The sequence below is a fragment of the Saimiri boliviensis genome, chromosome 12, assembly GCF_048565385.1.
Source record: "Saimiri boliviensis isolate mSaiBol1 chromosome 12, mSaiBol1.pri, whole genome shotgun sequence".
NCBI classification, from domain to species: Eukaryota; Metazoa; Chordata; class Mammalia; order Primates; family Cebidae; genus Saimiri; species Saimiri boliviensis.
This window is the reverse complement of record NC_133460.1, coordinates 41,166,235-41,172,234: the sequence shown is the minus strand read 5'-3', so window position 1 is coordinate 41,172,234 and position 6,000 is coordinate 41,166,235.

Here is a 6,000-nt window from a genome sequence, read left to right as displayed (position 1 = left end):
TCAGGGACCATTAGAGATCCCCATGTGAATCTTAGAATAATGAAAAGTACATTCTAGCAAAGACTTTAGGTACCCTGCTATTACTGCATTGATTTAGAAACACATTTCTAAGTCAATTTTTTTTTTTTTTGCAATTTTAACTTAAGTAATAAAATGAGTCTTAACCAAGGTGCCCTTTGTAATCTAAATGCTTGGGTTTGAGAACAGCAGGCCAAATTGAGAATTAATTAACATTTTGAAGTCAGAGTGCTATGTTGTTTAATCCTAAATTGTACTACAAATAGGGATTGATTTCTACACTGCAGAAAAACAAGTGTTGCCTCTTCCTATGCCCCTTTTAATAAAAAATCTGGATAGAGTATACTTAGAAAATAAGATCAAATAATTCAATCATTAAATGATTTTGATGAAGCCATAATAATGTTCTATTACAGAATCCATGTTCTCCAAGTCATCTTTATAACTTTAAGAAAACAATTATTACAGAATAAGTAAAACAGAAAACCAACCAATACTGAACACATTAGTATAATTCGTGTATTCATAAAACCGATAATAGACATTTATTTCTAAAAATTCTTAAAGCACAGGTAATAATGGAACCCTTCAGCAATTTGCCACTTACAATTAATCACTCTCTTCATATTCACAACATTCAATTTTTCTTGCTATTTGAGAGAGTAATGATTAATTGATAAAAGTTTAACAAGTGCACTAATAGCAGGTGCTCCTAATTGCAAAGTCTTCAGAATGATTCTCCCCAAATCTACCTTATGCTAATTTGTACAGCATTAGTCATAACACTTTATGATTTTACTTTTAAAATGACTTTTCTTTTAGTCACCCTAATTTAATTAAGAATTTTAACTAGTTACATGTATCAAGAACACCAATGAATTTTAAATTTGTGGGTTTGATTACCATAAGAGATTAACAGGAAGACTCATAAAAATGCACGGCTGCCAATTAGAAGCATCAACACTGTGTAAATTAGAATTTGTTAATTGGTTTAGCAAATGTAAATTCAATTTTTTGAAATTTTGTGAACTGAAAAATTGATTATATTTTTTGTGTGCCTCCAGAAATATCTTATTAGTGATGATATTTGTTTCAGTCGTTGCTGAGATTATACTTGTATTTTAGCTGCAAATGTTTCTACTTCATTTATTTCAAAAATATCTGACTTTAGCATTCATTTTTCATCCACACATTTGCACCTCACTCTCCACACTATTAAATGAATACTTAAGTACACATTTTTCTTTCATCCGTCTTTCCTCTCAGCAAGACAGATAAAATATGCATTCTAGGTAAGGTTTGTTATTTTGTACTTTCAGTATTAAAGTGCATGTAATTAATTTAGTTTCCTTCAACATTATGTGTTTATGACAAAATCTACAGATGCTTTTGCGAGAAACACATATTGAGAAAGCATTTCAGGTATGCAGATTAATACTGTTTGCCTCTAGGAAATAGACCCAGCAATCTTGCATTTTATTATTATAAGAGCAGAGCTATAGTTTAGTATACATTGTGGAAAAGGGAGATCTCTTAGCAATGTAAGATAACAATTTATTCTCAGAGAAATATAGACCCAGTCTGAGCATTAACCTTCAGTCAGTTACTCCCATGCTGAGTTGCAGTCAAGAAACTGGGGGTAGAAATTAGGACAAGCCTTAAATATTCTTATGGCTGAGTCTACATATTATAAGTGAGAAAGTGGGGAGGAACAGAGTTGGGTTCCTCTGTAAACTCAGCACTCTGAATTTTCCAGATAAGTTGACTCGTTTGACTTGTGAACACCCTCACTCTGCCTCCTACCTTCTCCAGCCCCTCCCAGAGCTGCATTTGAAATCACAGTGCTAGATAATCTCTCCTACAGGTTCCAAATTCAGTATATCATTATTTGGACACTCAAAACCTCCTGCATGAATACACTCTCCTAGGCTGGGCATGGTGGCTCATGCCCGTCTCAGCACTTTAGGATCCTGGGGCGGGCAGATCACCTGAGGTCAGGAGTTTGAGACCAGCCTGGGCAACATAGCAAAATCCCATATGTACTAAAAATACAAAAATTAGCTAGGCATGGTGGGGCATGCCTGCAGTCCCAGCTGCTTGGGAGGCTGAGGCAAGAGAATCGCTTGAACCCGGGAGGGGGAGGTGGAGGGTGCAGTGAGCCATGATCAAGCTACTGCCCTTCAACCTGGGTGACAGAGTGAGACTCTGTCTCAAAAAAAAAATCAACTAAACAAACAAAAACAAAAAATTTAAAAACCTACTATACTAAATTATAGTATGTAACACTCTACCTCAATTAGCGCCAAAGGACTAAGATGCAGAATGAAACTGAAGGGTACAGGAAGAATACATTTAGCACCTTCCCCTTTGATCAATAGGAATAGGAAGCTACTTAACATTAATTGAGGATATGCTTCATGCATTTAGTTCCGTACCTCATCTTTAAGCAGGAACTAGAGCCTAGACAGCTAGACTTGGCAACCAAGTCGCTGCAATAAGGCATCTGACAGGGGCAAACTGCTCCAGGAATCCTGATTTAAAAGAGATGTAAACACTAGAAATCAGCTGGGTTGTGGGAAGAAGAGCAGCCCCTGATTAACAAGAAAGAGGGTGGGTTTGTTTCTCTAACCCTAATCTCTTCCTCCTTCACCCTGTCCCTTCCCTGTCATAGTCCTCGTGTTACACTAGTTTAAAAGAAAAAAGTAGAAACAACCTCAATTTCCAAAAACAATATACTGTTTAAATAAATGTGGATACTAGTGAAGTACTATGCAGCTATTAAAATAACACTGAAGATATATATACATGTTTTGACATGGAAATATGTGCATGATTTATTCATTGATTCACTAATATTGCCTCATGCCTCTTCCATGGCAAGCTCTGAACTAGGTACTTCAGTGGAAAAGAAAACGAGCCTGTCCTCAAGAAGTTACATTCTAGTGGTAGATTCAGACAAAGAAAAACTAGACAAACATATACTGTAATTTCAGGAGTGATAATTACAATGAGAAAACATAAAGCAAGCTAAGGGGTCACAGGAGGTGGGAACAGCATTTCATTAGATACACATTTGAGAGATTTGAGGCCTACACAATTCTACAGGTCAAAAGGTTTTGAGATATAGGGATAAGAACTTTCCCAGCAGTAGGAGAAGTCAGGATGAAAGCTCTGAATTGGGAGTAGAAAGGCCAGATACAGGGTGGAAAGACTTGGGCTGGAAAGAAAGCAAAATAGGAGGTGGGACAAAGAACAGTGAGAAAAACCACAACGATGGCAATATTCTAGTACTCTCACTCAGGTTTTTGTTTTGAGAATGGTAGCAAGAAAGGAAGTATTATAGGCTCTGAGCTGGTGGTGATTCTGGGTGTACAAGGAGGCATCTCTCAGTAGTATAGTCTATACATATTTCCCATGAGTGTTAAATACGTTGTCTCATATCCAGTGGTGCATGGACAAGTGTGGCTGCACCCTAGATAAGTTCATTTAAAATAAAAACCCTATGTGGGTGTGTCTGATAGATCTGTGAGTTCCTATGTGAGCCTTTTTCTGGATTTCTTTTTTTTTTTACCCCCATCTTAAACCTGTTTAGTGACCATTCCAGAACTGAATGTTCTGGAGGAATCAGAAAAACGTGTGTTGCAGTCAAAGGAAACTCTTTGAGTAGGAGATTTTCTGTGGGAGTGTATCAACTTTCCTTTCCAATTTGTCAACCTTTTTTCTCTTTCCTAGATGTATCCTAGGACATTTTCTCTAGTAATCAAAGCTGTCTGTAAATTTTCACTGTTTTAAACCTTTTCTCATAATGTGGTATTGAACATTTATGGTATGTATATGCAAGGATTCTAATTTTCTAACCTCCATTTGGAGTTTTATGGAGGAATCCTGAGTAAAACTGTTCCAGTTGAAGCCACAATTTTATAGGTTATAAATGAGAAGAATAATGTTTATCTTTCCCTTGAGATGGTGCATTGGTTGATTAATAAATGCTTAACGGATATTCTGAAGATTATAAGTGTCAGCTACTATTGTGATTATTATTAACTGATCCTACAATCTAGAATTAGAATGAGCACCAGGTTATGGCTAACTCTTTCATCTTCTGTATATACGTGTTATCACTGGAGGAATTAAATGTAAGCCCAGCATAATTAATTAATGTTTATGAAGCATGTTGTGAGTCTCAATTTCTCTAAGTGCCAAGTGCAGTTATGAGAAATACCATAGCTTTCATTTCAACCTTGTAGCAATATTAGATTCTGATCGGCTTCATTTACATTATAGATCATGTTCTCAGGGTCTCATTTCTATATTCTGTGCAGTGCCCGCTAGCCTGCTGGTATATTTTAAGTGTTCAATAAGGGCTGTAATAAAGTTGTAGTATCTTTTCTTTTTCTTCTGATTTGCCTTTATATATATATATATATATATATATATATATATATATATATGGACTACAGGGGAAGAAAGAGTGGTTTCATTTTTGGCAAAAGATAATTCAAAATCTCTGTTGATGGAAATATGGAATCTTCTTTCTCCTGCTTACCAATCAGGAAAATGAAAACTATTTACTCTGAAAAGTCTAGTTGTATCACTTCTAAATCATTTATAGTCCACTAAGTGCTTTGAATAATGGAGGAGCTAGGAGAGCCCCTGATTTAATTTTGTCTCTGTGTTTCTTCAGTTTCTTTCTGCTTTCGTACATTTAGAGGAATAGCACAGAACAGAGAGTTTAGATAATTTTTTTTTAAAGAAAGCTATTAAAAGCTTTTACAAGGGACCTGAGCTTTAATAAAACCTCTCTGTATGCAGAAAGGCCAAATCTCCAGGGATCTGCAAAGAAGCAATCTCAAAGTTAAACATTGGCAAAACAAACTGAATTCATGAGTTTAACATCAATTTTTTCCATCCCCCACCCTTATCTTCCTTCTAATAAATACAACATTGGTTCAGTATATTCTTTCACCCAACGTCTCCAATAGATCACAGTATCAAATTATAAGATCACATATTTGCCTGACATTTTAGTTTATAAAATGCTATATTACATGTGTATTCATTTTCTATTGCTGCCCTAACAAAACTACCATACATTTATTGGCTTAAAACAATCACCATTTATTATTTCACAGTTTTTTAGGTTGAAAGTACAGGCTCAGGTTGGCTTAGCTGGCTCTTTGCTCCAAGTTCCAGAAGGCTGAAATCGAGGTGTCTGCGGGGCTCTCTTCCTTTCTGGAGGATCTGGGAGGGTCTTCACTTCCCATCTCATTCACATTGTTGGTAGAATTCAACATTTTTGGCAGAATTATAGGACTATGGCCTCCATTTCTGTGCTGGGTGTTGGCTAGGGTGATTTTCACTTGTTACAGGCAATCTGAATTCCTTCATTAATGGCCTAATTTCTCTATCTGCAAAGCCAGGGATAGTGGATCAAGTCCTTTTCAAGCTTTGAATCTTCTAATCTTTCTTTTGCCTCATCTCGTCTCTGCTCCCTGCCTGGAAAAAAAAAATCTCTTTTAAGGGCTCATGTGATTAGCCTGGACCCTGCCTGATAATACAGAATAATCTCACCATATCAAGATCTATAAATTGTATTATGTCTGCAAGTCCCTTTTGCCATGTAACACAACATATTAGCAGGTCCCAGAGATTAAGGCATCTTTCAGGGGAAGCTATTTTTCTCCCAATAATTCCATAGAATTATCATACCAGGCAAGGTGGACATTATTATCCTTATTTTATAGATGAAGGAATACAGTATTTCAGTAGCATAAGTTATTTGACCCAGGTTATAGAGCAAATAAGTGGTAGAGCCCAAGAGTAATGACCAAAATCCTTTTGTCATTTTTAGTTATTCTTTGCTTTTAATAAACATTTAAAGGGCTCATAGTAAGAGTTAGATTCTATATCAAATCTGAGGATACAGGCATGAAAGATGTCTCTGAATTTAACAGGGTCATAATCTTACAGGCTACACTGACA